Below are 20,398 nucleotides of genomic sequence, written 5' to 3'. Positions count from 1 at the left end.
TTCAAAACAAGTGTAAAAAATCTTTACAGATTTTGAAATAGATTATGGGTATTAAAACCCACCAGTTAACTGCCGTCCTGAAGGCTCAAAGCTAAGAGCGAGTGCTACCATGGGTTCTGCAAGGTTAGTCTCCAGAAATAGGCTACAGAAGCAGCAACCTGGTCCCTGGATGAGCAAGAACCCTGCTCGTCTGATCCATGGAAGAAACACTTCCAGTTCGCCTTTTCCTGGGGACCAGGCTGACACGTAGTAGGACAGGGAGGCTGGAGAAGCCTAGACACCAAGAGTGGGATCCTGGGCAGGCTTGCTGTCATCTGACTCCTGGAACTGCTCCTGCCCCCCTTTTGTCGGACCTCCTTACCCACCCACCCCCAACACTGCATTTGAGCAAGTCAGATTTTCTTTCATTCTCTCACCTGAAATTTCCTTTTTCTTTCCATAGAAACTTTAGCTGGAATGGTCCCTTCTCCCTGAAACAATTCCTTTCCCACTCCTCTGTCACCTGGGCAACTTGTACTTCATGTTTAATTTTTTTAATGTTTATTTGAGAGAGAGAAAGAGAGAAAGACAGAGAGTGAGCAGGGGAAGGGCAGAGAGAGAGGGATGCAGAGAATCCCAAGCAGGCTCCACAGGGTCAGCACGGGGCCCCACGCAGGGCTTGAACCCACAAACCGTGAGACCATGACCTGAGCTGAAATCAAGAGTCAGACGCTTAACCGACTGAGCCACCCGGGCGCCCCTCATGTTTTATCTTAAAAGTCGTTTTCTACTTTTGAAGATGATGGTTAGGTTTATTATTTTGATTGTAGTGATGATTTATGGGTATAATATATATCAAAATGTACCAAAACATGTATTTTCAATATATGCTCAGTTTATTGAGTATGAATTATACTTCAAGAAAATTGTAAAAAAAGAAGTCACTTTCTCAGGGAGACAGGTCCTGAACTCCCCCAGTCCCCACCTCCAATTCCAAGCTGTATAAGCCTTCTTTGGTATATGTGATGAGTATGAGTAAATGATTCATGTCCTATGGTGATGAATGAATGAGTGAGGGCACAGGCTCAGCCTGTGCCCAGAGGGCTAAGGAGTGGCAGAGACCCCAGGAGTGAGGAGGGGGCAAGGGAGTCTGGAGATGGCATTAAAACAAGTTAAGAGGGGTGCTCAGAAGTTGGAGTCAAGCCAGAAGCTGGGCCGGGCAGGTACTGTGCCTCAGTTTCCCCAGGCTGGAAATTAAAGAGGATAGTAATACTATTAATAGCTATCTTATAATTGCTGTGGTCTATTTTTGTTGAGGATTAAATGAGTTAATCCGCATGCAGGGTTTGGAACAGTGCCTGATGCCTGACTCCATTGGAGGTACTAAGTGTTCATATCAAGCCTTATTTGGTTGTGAACAGCCATCAATAAGTCTGCGAGCCCCTGCTGCAAACCTGTGATTGATTTGGATTCAGGTTAACGGTGGGTGACTTCAGGGGTCATGTCCTTTCCCTAAGAGACCCCTCTTGTCCTCCGTCTCCCTTCACCCAGCTGCTGGACAACCTCTATCCTTTCAACCTTCCTGCCGGTACTTGGAAACCCCTGCCAGTGTCTCTACCTTATTTTGCAAAGCTGTGTTTCTGAAGCCTCCTCTCTCCAAACGGCAGGAAGGCACATATGCTGCAGCTTATGCTTCTATTTAGAGGTGGGGATTTGAAAAGAGAGTGTACACATGTGGATAAGCATTTGTGTGCTTGCTCGTGTGGTCTTATAGTTGTGAACGTGCGTGTGCCTGTGCTTGCATGAACCCACATGGTTGTGCATTTACGCATGTTCACAGGCATGTGAACTTGTGAATGACTGCCTGAGCATGTAGATGAGAATGCACTTGGGTACATGCACATGCATTTGTGAGCATGCATGTGTGCCCATGACCGTGTGTGTGTGTGTGTGTGTGTGTGTGTGTGTGTGTGTGTGTAGTGTTGTAGGGTGTATTTCATGTGCATCTCGGTTTGTGTGCATGTTTGCACATGCGTGCTTTTGTGTATCTGTGTGCATATGGTGTAAGCTTGCCTCTCTTCACGCCCCAGGAGGCATCAAGGCAAGTGCAAACCACAAGGAACAAAGGAATAATCTGCATAATTTAGCCTTTGATCTCAGGCCACCCCCAATCCTCCCTAGCTCTCACTCCAGCTGCCAAGCTATTTCCCCAGCCCTGTGGAACCCGTCTTCGAGCTTTGTCTTATAGAAACCCCAGCCTCTCCTTGCTACCGCAGCAGAGGAATCGGGCTAGACAGGGTAATGAACATTTATTGAGTACCTATGGTGCATCAGGCATCTGTACAAGATGCCTCACAGACATTCTCAAATCTTCCCATCAATCCCACAAAGTGTAACAATTCTTCCCATTTGGTGTTCGAGGAAGCTGAGGATCAGAGGGATTAAGCTATTTGTGTAAGTGGTGGATCTGGATTTGAACTCAAGACTGTGTAGGCAGAGAGCCTCCGCTCTCTCTGCTTCATGAAGTTGTCCTCCGGGAGCATGTCCAGCCAGCGGTACGGAGAAGATGAAGTGCAGCCAGAGCTCCTGGGGAGGGAGATGTCCTGGGAGACACAGATGTGAGGGGAAAGGGATGCGAGCAGGAATCAGTAGGGAGTGCAAAAGCTGCCCTTCCTCTGTTTTCATAAGAAGGGCTGGATGGAGAAATCCCCGGTGTGCAAATGGTCCACAGATGGAGCAGGGAGGGAAAGCAAGGGATGGTCCGAGAGCAGAAACAGCAAAGGTGAAAAAGCATCATTTTTGCCACCCCTATCTTCAGGACCCTGAGAATGCCACATCAAATCTCTCCGTTTTGTCAACTGGAAAATCTGCCTGGGAGATGGGTTTTATAAGCTCTTGCTAAAACTAGCATTTGTTGATCTACTGTGCTAAGTCATGGAGCCTCATAATCAATTTGTAAAATAGTTACTACTATTGTTCCCATGTTACAGACAAGAACACCAGGGCTCTGAGAGGTAATATTGCTTGCCCAAGTGGCAGAGCAGGACACAAACCTGAGGGTTGTCTGACCCCCAAAACTCGATTAGGCTTCCCTGTTTCAAAGTTTATTTTTTTAATGTTTATTTATTTATTTTTGAGAGAGAGAGAGAGAGAGAGAGAGAGAGAGAGAGAGAGAGAAAGGGACAAAGAGAGAGGGAGACAGAGAACCCCAAGCAGACTCCATGCTGCCGGCACAGAGTCTGATGCGGGGCTTGAACCCACGAACCGTGAGATCATGACCTGTGCTGAAACCAAGAGTTGGACGCTCAACTGACTGAGCCACCCAGGCACCCATCTGTTTTAGAGTTTAAAACAGGTAGTATATAAAATACCACAGATATAGTAGGCACTCAGCAAATGGTAGCTGATAATAATGATAATGATGATAAAGAATGTGGAGGAGGAAGAGGAGGAGGAGGAGGGGAAGGAGGAAGAAGAAAGGGTATTTTGCTGAGAGTTGAGGTGGCATTAGGTTCCTCGGGTGTCAAAATTTCTGGAAAATCCCACACCGTTAGCAATCATTTTTAGAACAATGAGTTGCTTTCCTTAGAGAGCCCAGTGATGTCTGTTCCTGTGACAGCTAGGCCAGACCCGAAGCCCAGCTACCACTTTTTAGCTCTGTGGCCCTGAATACCCTAACATCTCTGGCCATTATTTCCTGATCTATAATGTGACGATAATAATAGCCCTGCAAGGTTCCTCAAAAGGGTAAACACACAGTTACCACATGACCCAGTAATTCCACTCCTAGGTGTTTACCCAAGAGAAAGGAAAACAGATGTCCACACAAAAACTTGTACACAAATATTTATAGTGCCATTATTCATTAACAGCTAAAAAGTGGAAACAGCCCCAATATCTATCGGCGAGTGAAAGGATAAGCAAAATGTGGTAGACCCCTATAATGGGCTAGTATTCAGCAATAAAGGGGAGTAAAGTGCCAAGATAAGCTACAACATGAATACGACGTGAATGACCCTTGAAAACATAATACCGAGTGGAAGGAGCCAGTCACCAACGCTCGCATGGTGTAGGATTCCACTTGTATGAGATGTCCAGAATAGGCGGGCCCGTAGAGATGGAGGGTAGCTAGGTGGTGGCCCAAGGGAAGACGGAGAATGGCTGTTAAGGAGTAGGGGGTTTTCTTTTTGGGGTGACAAACATGTTCTGAAAGTAGAGAGTGGCGCTGAGTGCACAACTCTGTGAATATACCAAAAACCAGTGAATTGTATACCTAAAGAGAGTGAATTTGGGGGCACCTGGGTTGCTCAGTTGGTTAAGCGTCTGACTCTTGATATTGGCTCAGGTCGTGATCTCATGGTTTGTGAGTTCAAGTCCCACGTCGTCGGGCTGACAGTACGGAGCCTGCTTGGGATTCTCTCTCTCTCAAAATAAATAAATAAACTTCAGAGAATGAATTCTGTGGTATGTGTATTACATCTTGAGAAAAAACATAATCTGTTTTTTTGTGAAGTTTAAATGAGAGCCTTTAGGTAAATCCCCTAGCACAGAGCATGCCTTGCAGGAAGCACTCATTCAGCGCTGCATAATTCAAATAAATGCTAGCTACTATGACCATTATTATCCTTACTAGACTAGCTGGTGATTTTACTTCCTTAACCTCCAAGAGCTTCTGACTCCTCACCTCAAACAGGAGTAATGATACTTTAATTAGGGTTTTTTAGTCAGAGGCAACAGACACCTACTTGGGCTCTTGAGTGAAAAAGGAGTTGTTCATTGGAAAATGCAGTGCAAATGACTGACTTAGAGAAAAGGGCAAAGGGCGGGCTCAGAAAGAAAAGACCCAAGGGACAGAATCTAAAGAAGAGTATCTGAGAAGCTATGGACTTCTGGTGAAGCATGCGGTCCAGAGTCAGGCTATAGGGGCTTGAACCTAGCTCAGCCCAGAAAGGCTGTGTGGCTTTGCTTTGTTGCCTCGGTCTGTTCGTCTGCTAGACAGGGAAGATACGGAAGATATCAAGGATTAAATGAATTAACGTCTGGAATGCCTTATTATTATTATTATTATTATTATTATTATTGACAGGGCCCTGTTGCTGGGATGATTCAACTTAGTTTCTCTGACTGTGCATGGCTCTGTCCAAGGTAAGATCCCTAGGGAGTATGATGGGGCTTACCTACACCCCTATTCCAGGAGAGGCTGGAGCGTATTGATTGATAGCCCCACTGAGGCTACCAAACTATGGGGGCAGAAGTGATACCCAATGGAGAATCCAGCAGAAAGGGGAGGAGGCACTTAGCAGCAAAGCCAACCCAGGTCTCCTGCAAATAAATCCTTCAGAGGATCACAGATAGTACATGCAAAATGCATGGCACACAGTAGGCCCTTAACTACTGGGATTCTTCTCAGCTGATGGCTATTCTCTACCTGGGGGCTCTGAATTTTTCATTACCATTGCAATAAAGATCTGGGACAGATTGTAAAAGGCTCTGAATGCTGTGTTTAAGGCATCTGTATTTTATTCTGAGAAACAAGTAAGGTGCACCATCTCCTGAAAACCCCATGACATTCTCAGAGTCCCTGCGGATAATACTCTGCATTCCCCAAGCCTCCCAGCTGTGGGACGATGGGCCTCAGCTTCCCCGTGCCTAAAATGTGGTCGCCTTTTAGGTTCTGTGGGGCTTAAATGAGATAGTATTTATAAAGTACTTAGAATAGTGTCTGGCCCAAGGTAAATGCCCAATGAATTGTAGCGGTTATAATAAATAAAATGAAGCTCAAGAGCCCCGCCTTATGATGTTGATGGGAGAATCGATTAGAATCGAAGAGGATATAGCACTTTGCACACGGCACAAGGCTGTGTCCCAGAAAGAGGTGTCCTTGATTATAATCCCCACTGGCATAAGACACACCTTTAGTCTAAGTCTTACTGTGTTTTGTGAAATAAAATAATGTTAAGGGTGCACATGTAATGACAAGATGGAGCCTGACCTCAGAAGCATTGAAAGATCAAAAGGGTGTGTCTTAGAATGTGAGGAAATAAAGTATTGATAATTCAATATTTCACATAATTAAAGAATGTTCTCATAGAGTCTATTACCAATTTCCCAAAACTTAGAACACAATATTGCTTACTTAATGCTAAAAGGGCACTGAGCATAATTTAATCTTTCCTTGAAGCTTTTGAATTTCCTTGAAGGCAAGATCAGCAATTTTAAAATACACTTTTAGATCCTACAGCTCAATGGTTCTCAACCCTGACTACACATTAGCATCCCCCTTGAGAGCTTTTAAAAAATGCTGTTGCCTGGGTCCCATTTCAGACCAATTAAATCTGAGTCTCTGGGGGAGGAACCTGAGCACTAGAATTTTTGCAATTTCCCAGGTAGTTCTGATGTACAGAGAGTATGAGAACCGTTCCTCCCAGCAGGGGCTGAGCCCACCGAGGGTGTATTTGCAGATGAGGTTGAAGAGATCTGCAGAGGCTGGGTCACGGAGGGTTCCATGCACCAGGTAACAAAATGGCCCACAAATCCAGGGGCTGAAAGCAGTGATTTCTTATTTCTCCTGATTCTGTAGGTTGGCTGGGCACTTCTTCTGCAGGCCTGACCTGTGCTCTGTCCTCACTCGCGCAGCTGAATTCAGTTGGTGGTTTGGCTGGGGACTGGCCTAGCTGGAACAGCTGGACCTCTTTCAACGTGGTCTTTGATCCTTGATTTCTTCTCTGCATGGTGCTCTCAGGACAGTATTCTAAGAGAATGAGGGTAGAAACTGCCAGGTCTTTTAAGGCCTAGCCTTGGGAGTCATGTAATGTTACTTCTGCCTCATTTCTTAGAGCAATTCACAAGGTCAGCACAGACTCAAGCGCTGGGAAAATGGGCTCTACCTCTTGACAGAAGGCGTGGCAAAGTCACATTGCAAAGGAGGATGCATCTGATAGGATGAGTTTGTGGCCATATTTTGCAGGCTACCACACGGATGGAAGATGGTGAAGCCTGGCCTAAAGCAAGGGCAGCAGAAAAAAGTGAATTCATTTATTCAGTCAGTCAGTGTTCAGTAAATATCCACTGAATGAATATTTATTGAACACTACCTTTATAGAAGGCACTTTTCAAGGCATTGGGGAGACAATGGCAGAGTACTGCTAGTGTGGAGCTTACAATCTAGGGAGGGAGGCACACAAAAAGCAAATCAATATACTGTATAATGTGAAATTCAAAAGTGCTATGAAGAAATGTAAAGCAGGATAAGGGATTAGAGAGGGCTCTTCCAGACGGAATAGTTAGGGAAGGCCTCTTTGGGTAAGTGAAAGCAGCAGAAACCTGAGTGAAGTGAACCATACAGATGTTTAGAGTTTGGGAGGAGATCAGCAAGCATAAAGGCCCTGAGGCAGCAACAGGTTTCATGTTTGAGAAACAGCCAGTCCAATGTGGCTGGGCACAGGGGGTGAGGGAGAGAGCGAAAGATGATGAGGTAGGAGAGGCAGGCAGGGTTCACAATGTGTGGGACTTTGTAGAGCATAAAGATTTAGGATTTTTATTTCAGTTGTAAAGGGAGAGGCCATTGGAAGATTGTGTGCAAGATTGAGCTTTCTTTCAAAAGGCTCATTCTAGCTACTGGGTTGAAAGAGATTGAAAAAGCAGGGGTTGGGGAGCAGCTGGGTGGCTCAGTCAGTTAAGCATCCAACTTTGGCCCAGGTCATGATCTCACGGTTCACGGGTTTGAGCCCCGCGTAGGGCTCTGTGCTGACAGCTCAGAGCCTGGAGCCTGCTTCAGATTCTGTATCTCCCTCTGTCTCTACCCCTCCCCTGCTCATGTTCTGTCTCTCTCTGTCTCTCAAAAATAAATACATGTGGAAAAAAAATTTTTTTAAAGAAAAGAAAAAGTAGGAGGGTTGATTGAGAGGTTATTACTCGGACAATATTTGGAATGGAGAAAGTGGTATATTTTGAAGGCACAGCCAGTAAGGTTTCCTGAAATATTGGCTATAAGGTGTGGGAGGAGAGATTAAGGAGAAGTCCAAAGCTGTTGGCTTGAGCAACTGGGTGAATTGTGGTGCCATTTACTGAGATAAGGGGGAACCTTATCCCCCCTGGGATAAGGGGGGGGGGGTATTCCTGGGGAAGAAACTAATGAGTTGAGACTAATCAAACATTTGGCTTTAGGTATGTTAAGTTTGAGATACCTTTTAGACCTGAGTAGGCAGTTAGCCACTGAGTCTGGAGTCCACATTGGATGGAGTTCCAGATAGAAATCTGTGTGTTATCAAGGGTTACGTCAAATCTGGAGACTGGATGGATCACTTAGGGAGTGAGTTTGACAGTGTGGAGAGCTGAAGACTGAGCCCTGGGGCACTGCGACATTTACTGGTTCATCCAGCCGAGGAGACTGAGAAGGAGTGGCCAGTGAGGTGGAAGATATGGAGGAGGTGTGGAATCCTGGAAGCCCAGGAAGAGAGTGCTTCTAGAAGAGAGGGGGATCAATACTGTTGAGTGCTGCTGAGGAGGCAGGTAAGCTGAGGCAGAGAAAGAACCATTTGGATGTGGCAACATGGAAGCCACTGGTGATTTTAAGATTAAATGGAGCAGAGTGGAGGGGGTTGAGGAAAGAATTAGGATAATCACAGAGACAGGTTGTATGTGTGTGTGTGTGTGTGTGTGTGTGTGTGTGTGTGTGCATTTAGCTGAGAAAAAGTACAGAGTATTTCTCTGTTGTGGAAGCAGTTTACTAGAAAGGGAAATTATCAATGATGCAGGAGAAAGGGGGACAAATGAAGGAACAAAGGGCACGTGAGCCAGTGGACACGGGGGAGCAGCTGGCCTTAAGGCAGCAGGGAGGACACTTCTTCCATTGTGTCCAGAGTGGAGGCAGACCACACGGGCTCAGATCGGGCTCAGATGCAGGTAGATCGGAAGACTTTGCAGTAGGGTGTGGAGAGAGTCAGGAGAGGCATTCGGAGAGCAGAACAGGAATGAAAGAGTCCCTTCAGGACTTACTGCATGTCCCAGTGAGGCCATCTCTTATCAACAGCCTCTCCCAACACCTGTCTGTGCCAGGCGCCAGGCAGAGGGGCTAGCAGATGACTTACCCAGTGCCCCTGCTGATGAGAAGTTCACAGTCTAAGAAGGGAGACAGACCTGTAAACTGACAACTTCAATACAATGTGCTATTAATAAAGATGTGTACAGAGCGTTTTGAGAACAAAGAGGGAGTGAGTAACTCTGCCTGGAGGGGTCAGAAAAGGCTTCACAGAGGTGAAATTTAAATTAGGCTTCAAGGAGGAGGAGAACATTATCAGGTTGGCTAGAGGAGGAAGGTCGTTCAAGGTGGAAAGAACTCACGCAGCGCAGCGAAAACCTCAGAGATGAGAAAGATCTATTACTTCTTTTTTTGTTCCACCTGCCTCTTCCCACCTCTCCCCTCCCCATTCCCGAGCTGTCGTCTCTCAGGCTTGCTTAGTTCAAGAGGAAATTTTTCTTTCTGGAAAGTTTAATAAACTTCCGTTCAGCCTGTACTGAGTCATGACAAAGGTGTGTTTCACACTTAAACAAACGTCTCAGATGTTATTTTTTGCACTTGAAGAACAAGCTATTTTTAAAGAAATCCAAACTCACTGGGACTCAGCACGGACGAGTTCTGTGACCTGTTTTTAAGAAGTGAGCTTTGGAAAGGAACATAGTGACCAGCTGTGGCAGAATCAGAGGACCTGGCAATTCTTTCCTTTAAATGTTTCAGTGAGCCAGTGAGTAGTTTCACCTTACTAAGTTGCTCATTTTATCTTGGCTATCTGGTCTTCTAGAAAGCTCTCAGGAAGCATGAAACAATTATCCAACAACAGAATGAGGGAAGATGAGGCCAGCACTCTCTCAGAGTGGCAGAGAAGACAGAGAGAAGGGGGTGGATTTGAGAGGGGTTTAAATGGTGCAGTGAACAAAGGGAAAGATATTTCCACATGCCCCAGAAGGGTTGATATACCCATCTAGGTAGCTGGCCTCCTTGTTGGATGGGCCATTAATTCCTTTCCTTCCCTCCCAGAGCATGCATCCCCTTCCCCCATTGAGTCTATGCCTCTGCTCCCTTGAATAGGGTCTGTTCTGTGACTACTTTGACCAACTGAACACAGAGGAAGTGACTCTGGGCCAGTCCTACAACAAATCTTTAATAGTTTATAAGAGCTATTGCTGTGAGAAGCCCAAGATAGATGAAGAGGCTACATATGGGTAGTCCAGCTAACATTTCAGCTGCTCCCCGGCCAACAATCAGTGTCGGCTGCTAAGTACATGAGGGCGCCATCTTGGACATTCAGCCCAGTGAGCCTTCAGATGAATCCAGCCCCTGCTGACATCTGAGTACAATTGTGTGAGTGACCCCAAGTGAGAACTACCCAGCTGAGCCCAGTCAACCTACAGGACCATGAGAGACAATGATAAATTGTGTTAAGCTGGTAAATTTTAGGGTGGTTTGTTACACAGAAAGAGCTGACCAGAATATCATATATTTTCATCAATCTTTGCTAACACTAGGCACTGTGCTAGGCACTTTTCATTTTACTGCTCATGACAACTTGGAATTAAGTATTATTATACTCCTTTTGGAACATGAAACGATGTTCAGAGATGTTTCAGAACTGACCACATACCACTCTAGCACGTGTCCCATAGGTGCTACAGCTGGACACTTTCCTATTATATACATCATTTCATTTCTCTCAACCCAGCCCCTCCTCTCGAGCACTTCGGCTCAGAGAGGGGTGCTAGACTGCCCAAGCTTTCAGCCCGAAACGCCTGCACTGCCTTTGTCCACTTGGTTGAAACGGAAACAGCTTGGATCTTTAGAGTCAGGAGACCTGGAGCTGAGTCCCAGCTCTGCCACTCAGTTGCCGTTTTATTTTTGGCAAATCACTTCCCCTCCCTGGGCTTTCATTTCCTTTTCTGAGAATAAGGTGATTGGGGTAGAATTGGGTTGTTTCTAAAGCCCGAGTAATATATTAATTCCTCCATGTAAAAAACTTTTCTTATAAAAATTTCCAAACATACCCAGATGCAGAGAGCACAGTGAACTTTCATGTGCCCTTTATCTAGTTTTGATAAATCATTGCCATTTTGCCACACTGTATTTAATTTTTGTCCCCACCTTTTTCCCCCCTTACTAGAACATGGCATATCTAAATTAGGGTTGCCAGGCTTAGTAAATGACCATACAGGACACTCAGTTAAATTGGATAACAACAAATAAGTTTTTAGTATAAGTATGTTTTGTGCAACATTGTATTTTATCTTGCAGCCCTACCTTAAATGCTTCAGTTTGCAGTTTTAAAAAGAGAGATTTTGGGGCGCCTGGGTGGCGCAGTCGGTTAAGCGTCCGACTTCAGCCAGGTCATGATCTCGCGGTCTGGGAGTTCAAGCCCCGCGTCAGGCTCTGGGCTGATGGCTCAGAGCCTGGAGCCTGTTTCTGATTCTGTGTCTCCCTCTCTCTCTGCCTCTCCCCCGTTCATGCTCTGTCTCTCTCTGTCCCAAAAATAAATAAACGTTGAAAAAAAAATTTTTTTAAAGAGATTTTATTATACAATTACAAGGTTCTGATGACACCTGATGATATCAACAATAATTCCTTAATAGCATTTAAATGTGTAGTACACATCTAAATTTTCATGTTTGTCTAGAAAATGTCTCTCACTGGTAGTTTGTTCAAAAGGAGATATATTTGGTATTTGTATTTACAAATTGTAGTTTGTATTTTGTTCCTAAAGCTCTTTAAAAAATATTTATATTTTATTATTTAAAAATTTTTTTTCAACATTTATTTATTTTTGAGAGACAGAGACAGAGCATGAGAGGGGGAAGGGCAGAGAGAGAGAGGGAGACAGAGAATCTGAAGCAAGCTCCAGGCTCTGGGCCATCAGCACAGAGCCTGATGCGGGGCTCGAACTCACAAATTGTGAGATCATGATCTGAGCCGAAGTTGGACACTTAACTGACTGAGCCACCCGGGCACCCCCAAAAAGATTTTTATTTTTAAGTAAACTCTATATCCAACATGGGGCTCAAACTTACAACCTTGAGATCAAGAGTCACATGCTCTACCAACTGAGCCAGTCAGGCATTCCTGGTTGTTAAAACTCTTAAAGTCACTTGTGATCTAGAACAATCCCTTCTTCCTCCCCTGCCTACTGCCAGCTTTTCTTTTTTCGTGTTATTAATTTATTGAAGTAATTGGGCCACTTGTCTTGTAGATTACATGTTCTGAATTTAGCCAGTTGCTTCTTTATAGTGTGTCATTTACTTGCTCCTCTAGCCCTTGGACTTCCTATAGATGGTAAGAAATGCTGTGTAGTTTAGAATGCATCTCACCTGGAGGCACAGAATGTACTTTCATGTAACTTTTAGTAATGCTAACATTTGTTAGTGGATTCAGGTAGTGACACCCTTATTTCTTCTTTGTCATGTTCCCTGTCAATCCTTGATGAAAATTTTACCATCTATTGATGACCATTGCCTAAATCAGGTATATTGTTAGGGTTTGCAAAATGACGATGATCTAATTTTAACATGCCTTCTGATTTATTAGCTGAAATTGTTTTGTATAGAACTTTTTCTTAGCCTCTGGGGGTTGTTGATTACCTGAAATTTAGTTCATAATAAAAGGCAGAATAAATGCTCAACTTTTTTTAAAAACAGAACCCTCCAGTTTTTATGAAATTTCCAAGCAATGACGATATTACCAATTTAAATGATCATAAATTTTTTTTTTGACTTCTCTGCTATTACATTTGTGTCACTTTTGTCCTAAAAATTTTGAATCTTAACAACATTGATGTTGTTGCTAATATGTTTTATCCCATGATAGACCTATTTTAAAGTAGCAGCACTAATATCATTACTAACAGTAAGACTATTGAGAAAAGTTTAAGATTCCTCCCCCCCACTTTATCCTTAGAATATATCTCATTAATGATATATGGTCAAAAATACTTTGTTTTAGGGTCAATTGGAGTGATTCTTTTTTCTTCTGTGGTCATGTTATCAACCTGATTATAAAGTCATGTCCACGTTTTGGCTTGTTTTTCATTTTAGGGCTTATTTAAAAATTTATATGATTTAATAATTTAAATATTTACATGAATCACTTATGTGATTTCAAAGTCAAAGGTATCTAAGAAGGCTAATTCAGAGAAGCCTCACTTCCAATCTTTTCTCTTCCACTCTGTTCATTTTCTCCCTTATAGAAACCCCCCCTTTTTAAATGTTTGTTTATTTTTGGGAGAGAGAGAGAGAGAGAGAGAGAGAGAGCAAGTGGGGGAGGGACAGAAAGAGAGTAGGAGACACAGAATCTGAATCAGGCTCCAGGCTCTGAGCTGTCAGCACAGAGCCCTACACAGGGCTTGAATTCATGAACTGTGAGATCATGACCAGAGCCAAAGTTGGCTGCTTAACCAACTGGGCCACCCAGGTGCCCATCCTATAGAAACCCTTTTAAAGCTTTCTCCACCCCAGCGTTTGACATTTGGGCTGATGTCATATTGGGCATATTGGGCAGCATATTGACATTTTGGGCTGACAATCCTTTGTTATGGGGGGTGATCCTGTGTATTGAGGGTATTTGGTAGCATCTCTGGTATGTACTTACTGGATGCCAGTTGTTGTAACTAAAAATGTCTCTAGACATTGCTAACATGTGTGGGGGCGGGGTGGGGGGACAACATTACACCTACTTGAGAATCACCATTGAAAATTTTTTTAATGTGTATTTTATTTTCGAGAAGTGGGGGAGGGGCCGAGAGCGAGGGAGACACAGAATCTGAAGCAGGCTCCAGGCTCTGAGCCGTCAGCACAGAGCCTGACGCGTGGCTCGAACCCATGAACTGTGAGATCATGACCTGAGTTGAAGTCAGACGCTTAACCAACTGAGCCACCCAGGTGCCCCAAGAATCACCATTTTAAAGAAGACAGTTTCTTGCTGGCTTGAAAATTTGACCTCTGATCTAAGGTATCTGCATTTAACATTAAAGTTGTCACTTTAGACAATCACTTTTACACCAACATGAGCACTAAATTTGGGGTACCAGGAATCATTTACAAGGTGACTGTCACAGTGCTCCAGAATATGCTTATTTTATTGTTTTTTGTAGATTGTAATTGAAACTGAGACATGCATTTAGAAACTTCTATAACTTGTGGCCCCTGAAAATGTGTCCACCTAGAGATCCAGACACCTCTGTATTTTCCCTGCTTTGCAAAACCCTGGGGCTAGGTGATTTCTTAGGGATTTCCCACTGCCTGAAAGCTTTTGTATTCTAAAAGTCCAGAAGCTTGCTTTTCAAACTGGGGTGGACAGGATACTAATTGAGAGCACCAGGTTGAATCCTAGGTCTCTAACTTATCAACTCTGTGATGTAGTGCCAGTGACTTACCTTCTTGGAGCCTTACTCTCGCCAATGATAAATTAAGAGGAAAATTGTACCTACTTGATAGGATTCTTGTGAGGATTAAAGACATAATGCATGTTAAGTGCTTAATATACTTACTGCCTGGCATATAATAAGTGCTTAATAAATGTTGGCTGTTAGTATAATTGCCACCAGGGCTAGGTGGTGGTGTGCCAGGAAATACTCAGAGCCACAGGATAGGTCAGGAGCATCTTCATGGAGTGTGAATTTCTACTTGAAGAGTTGGAAAAAGAGGGTTTGAATTTTTCTCCTAAAGAGAAGTAATCAGAAACATTATTTTCCTGTTAAAACAAACATGGGAATAAGAGGTAAAATTTGCATGGATTTTAAAGATAAAACATGAGACTTCATGAGGTGCCTGGATGGCTCAGTCGGTTACACGTCTGACTTTGGCTCAGGTCATGATCTCGCAGTTCATGAGTTTGAGCCCCACAATGGGCTCTGTGCTGACAGCTCAGAGCTAGATCCTGCTTAGGATTCTGTGTGTCTCCCTCTCTCTCTGTCCCTCCCCGCTCATGCTCTCTCCCCCCCCTCTCTCAAAAATAAAAAATAAACATTAAAAAAATTTTTAATAAAGATAAAACATGAGACTTCAAAGAAATTTTGTACTTGAGCCTGATGAATTTGGGCTTCATCCCCAGACCTTAGGGAGGCTGTCTCCATCTCCCCTGCTGTAAGACAGCTTTGGTGGGAGCGTTTCAGCAGTAGCTCTGGGTTGTTTTGCATCTTTGACTGATAAAAGTATCAGGGATATTGGAAGAAATTCTGTAAGAAGCCAGGACTTCCTGACCAGGAATCCTTGCTACTTTCTTGTCTTCTTTGGGGTTTGTTCCCTGAGGAAGGGGAATGGGAAAATTTGCTGGGTAGTCATTCAATAAATATTTGTTAACTAACTACTATATGCCTGGCACATTCTAAAGCATGCAAATGGAATAAATCAAACAGTCTGCCCACATGAAACCTTCAGTCTACTGATCATTCAATATCAGTAGCTACCATAGTCTTGATAAGGGAATTGAAAAGGAGAACAGTAGGGGGGAATGGGTTTGAGGTTTAGGGGAAAGACCTGGCTGTTATGGACAGTCAAGTAGCGTCTGAGACTTCCAAATAGAGACCCTGAGTCCGAGTAAACTGTTGAATGAGAGTCTAGAGCCATCATTCTCACATTGGGCTTTTAGACAACTGTGGTGGAGTATGGGTAGTCATAATGGCATTTACCGGGGGGAAGCCAGGAATGCCAAATGTCCTGTACTGCATGGACAGTATCATATGGCTTTTGAATGTTGCACTGGACATTTATGTAGGTGAAAGTCCTATATGCAATGATCTGAGCCTAACAATTAACTCCATCTTTCACATAGAGACCAAGTACATTCTAGTGTGATTTTAATATTCCAGGGAGGTGGGGCACCTAGGTGGCTCAGTCCGTTTCTACTCAGGTCATGATTTCCTGATTCATAAGTTTGAGCCCCGTGCCAGGCTCTGTGCTGACAGCCCAGGGCCCAGAGTTTGCTTCGGATTCTGTGTGTCTCTCTCTCTCTGCCCCTCCCCTGCTTGTACTCTGTATCTCTCTCTCTCAAAAATAAAATAAAACATTAAAAAATTAAAAAAAAATATTCCATGGAGGCAAATACCATGTAAAATGAATGAAGATTATACCTTGGTGTGCTCAGACTCTACCAAGAGTTATTCACTGTTTCTTTTAATTTTTTTAATGTTTATTTATTTTTGTGACAGAGAAAGAGAGAGAGAGAGAGAGAGAGAGCGAGCGAGCACAAGAGCGCAGGAGTGGGGGAGGGACAAAGAGAGAGGGAGACACAGAATCCAAAGCAGGCTCCAGGCTCTGAACTGTCACTGCAGAGCCTGATGCAGGGCTCAAACTCACGAACCATGAGATCATGACCTGAGATGAAGCTGGATGCTTAACTGACTAAGCCACCCAGGTGCCCCTTATTCACCATTTCTAAAAATCATGTCAGCGACAGCAATTCTGCTGTGGTCTTCAAGTCTTCAATTGGTATCTGTAGCTACTGATTTTGGGGCCATGCTTCTCAACTGTAAGGTGTATGTGATCACCTGGGAATCTTGTTTCCCACCCCTTCCCTCCCCTTTCATCCTCCCTTAGAATAGAAAAGATATTTGGGCAATAAAATCTAAAGAATCAGAAGGAAGAGAGAGGCTGACATAACACGAGGGGGTGGATTAAAGAATGAAGTTCTTTAGAGGGTAGGAAAGAAGAGCATCCAGGCCCAGGAAAAGGACCTGGTCTTTGGTGAGAGGAGTTGGTTTTTGTAAAAGTGGGGAAGGAGAGAATGACTGGAGGTATGTGGGTAGATTTAGAACCATGGCAGCAAGAAGTTGAAGATGTAACATTCCCTATGTCCCACCCCTCAGCCACAACATGACTAGCCACCTTTCTGTCTTCAGCTTCTCTCTGTAGAGCTGGCCTATGGTAGGGAGAGGCGTAGGGAAATTGGACTGACCTCTCTATCTCCCAGGGCAAGTGCTTTGGTAAATAATATACAAGTAAGGTATTATTACTATTACTACTATACTATTGTTATTTTTTTTTCCTTTAGATCAGCACTAACCAATAGGACTTTCTGCAATGATGGAAATATTTTATTTCTTTCTTTATTTAGTAATTAAATTATTTTAAAAAAGATTTTAGTTTTAAGTAATTTCTCCACCCAACAGGGGGCTCGAACTTACAACCCCAAGATCAAGAGTTGCATGCTCTACTGACTGAGGCAGCTGGGCACCCCAGAAATGTTTTATGTCAGTGCTGTTCAATATGGTAGCCACTAGCCACATGTAGCTATGGAACACTTAAAACATGCCTAATGCAACTGAGGAACTAAATTTTAAATTAAATTAAATTATTTGATGTAATCCCCTCCCCCCAACGTGGGGCTTATGACCCTGAGATCAAGAGTCACATGCTGTACTGACTGAACCAGCCAGGCACCCCTATTTAATTTTAATTTATTTAAATTAATTATTTATTAATGTTTATTCATTTTTGAGAGAGAGCAAGCATGAGCAGGTGAGAGTGGCAGAGAGAGAGGGAGACACAGAACTTGAAGCAGGCTCCAGGCTCTGAGCTGTCAGCACAGAGCCTGACATGGGGCTTGAACCCACGAACAGTGAGATCATGACCTGAGCCGAAGTCAGATGCTTAACTGACTGGGCCACCCAGGTGCCCCTTCATTTATTTAAATAGCCACATGTGGCTAGTGTCTATTGCATCAGAGAGTCCAGTGTTGTGTGTTTTCTGCCTCTATCTCCGCGTGGTTCTTCAAAGATGAGCCCCGTCTATAGAGGGCGGTGTCATTTGTGGCCCAGAACACTGGGTTAGGAGTCACACCAGAGTTCAATTTCAGCTGTGCCCTTGGTGACTCTGGGTAATTCACTTCCTTATCTGGGCTCAATATCTTCTGTTCTCTTCAGGGGGTGCAGTGAGTGGATCAATAGAGCTAAGGGTGTAAACTGTGAAGGGCTACCCATTGTTCATACAGGGGCCAATCCACATCCCTTTACCAACAATGACAGAGTGCTGTGCCAAGGGGGTCTTCCCGAGATGCCTCTTCAGAAACCCTTTGAGAACCAGATCTGTCCCCCTCTGTTGGCTGTTCCCTTCTCTGTGGGGCCCTTCAATGTTATTTGATTAATGTACGTTGGCCTCTAGCCCCACAGGGGTAGGGCAGTGTAGCTGTTTTCTTGCTTTTATATCTCTAGGGACTAGCACATACTAGGTTCTCAGTAAATATTTGTGCAATGAATGGATGAAACAAGTGCTAGTATCTGAACTTAGGTGTGATTTAAAAGCTCACCGAATTCTGTAAGTTTACAATATCTAATATTTTACCTTTTTTATAGCAGTGGAAATATTGGAAAATAACCAAATACCCAACATAGGGGGCTGGTTTAATTAAATGATTCTTTAAAAACTTTTTTTTAATGTTTGTTTATTTTTGAGAGAGAGAGACACAGAGAGAGAGAGAGAGAGAGAGAGAGGGAGGGAGAGAGAACAAGTGGGGGAGGGGCAGAGAGCGAGGGAGACACAGAATCTGAAGCAGTAATCTGAAACAGGTTCTGTGTGTCAGCACAGAACCTGATGCGGGGCTCAACCACATGAACCATGAGATCATGACCTGAGTTGAAATCGGACATTTAACTGACTGGGCCTCCCAGGTGCCCCTAATTACATGATTCTTAAGATGTGTTATGCCAGAGAGTATTCAATGCCACAATAAATGGTGTATTTACTTTATATTGTTTAATGAAAAAATAAAAACTGAAGGTATACTATAATTTTACTTTGTAAAAGTTATATATTTATCTGCATAGGACAAGTTTGGAACTATATATATATGAACAATGATTACTATCACTGGGTGGGATTAAGAGGTGAAACACTTACTTCTCTTTCTTTCTTCCTTCTTTGTTTTTGAGAGAGATAGCTCAAGCAGGGGAGGGGGAGGGATAGAGGGAGAGGGAGAGAGAGAATCTCAAGCAGTCTCCACACCCAGTGTGAAGCCTGACGGTGGGGCTCAATCTCATGACCGTGAGATCATGACCTGAGCCAAAATAAAGACCTGGATACTCAACTGACTGAGCCACCCAGGTGCCCCTTATTTTTCTTTCTAAAACATCTATTTGATTTAAAAAAATGTATCTAATATTTCCAAAAAAAAAAGCAAAAATGTAGAGACAGTAGATCAATGGTTGCCTGTGGCTGGGAGTGGGAATGGGATTAACAGTAAATGAGTCTGAGGGATTTTATGGAGAATCTGTAAATGTTCTACAACTGATTTGATTTGCATCACTTGGTAACATTACTAAAAATCCTTGATCTGTGCACTTGAAATGCATGAATTTTTATGATATGTAAATATGCCTCAATAACATTAAAAAGTCTTTCTTTCTTTTATATATATTTACAGATATTCTTTTTTTTAAGTTTATTTATTTTGAGAGAAAGAGATGGGGGGGGCAGAGAGAGAGAGGGAGAGAGAGAATCACGAGCAGGCTCTGCACTGTCATTGCGAAGTCTGTTACAGGGCTTGAACTCATGAACTGTGAGATCATGACCTGAGTGAAAATCAGGAGTCGGATTCTTAACTGACTGAACCACCCAGGTGCCTCTATTTATATGTATCTTTAAAAAAATTAAAGCAACGCACAAGTATTTAAAGTGCTCTATTCCCACACCTAGCTCTACTTTCAAAGCATAACAGTAGTAGTTGGTGTTTAACCCTGTCTAGCCTTTTTTTCTACACAGAATCCAAGGATAACATACACATTATAGATACATAATTTTTTGCAACTCTCTTCTCTCTCTAGACATACACTGTAGGGCACGATAAAGTTAACAGTAGCTGCTCTGGGATATGGGATTAGGGGTGGAGGGAGTCAAATGGGGGTGGGAAGGGAGAGGCACACTTGAAAGTTTTAGTTTCTTTACTTTCCTATCATTTGCATGTTTTTGTTTTTTTGGTCAGGAATGTTTGGAGTTATCAACCCAATAAAGATATTGGAATAAGTGATACCATTGAATGCTTCATGCCATGCCGTCCACCAATTTAGAACAATTTAGAAATTAATCTAGTGCCAGGCACTATACTGAGTGCCTGAGATATACTGTCTCATTGAATCCTTATAACAATCCTACGAGGTATGCAATACTAAGGCCTCACTTGACAGATGAGTTAACTAAGACCTGGAGAGACTGATTCACCGAGGTCGCACAGCTAGTATGCACAGACCCCAGACCTGTATACCACAGCATCTCTTCTCCCTGAAGCAGATTCATGTTCTTCTTGGAAAGCCCAGCTTTAATGACCTCATTGCATGTGCATGTGTAGTCCTCCCTAACCCACTCATGTCTTCAAGATGCTTACAGTCTGGGGAGGTGACAGTCAAAACAATTACGATCTAGTGCTATAATATCTAAGAACCTCAAGGACTCT

The sequence above is a fragment of the Felis catus genome, chromosome D4 (genome assembly GCF_018350175.1).
Source record: "Felis catus isolate Fca126 chromosome D4, F.catus_Fca126_mat1.0, whole genome shotgun sequence".
Classification (NCBI taxonomy): domain Eukaryota; kingdom Metazoa; phylum Chordata; class Mammalia; order Carnivora; family Felidae; genus Felis; species Felis catus.
This window is presented reverse-complemented; position numbering follows the sequence as displayed.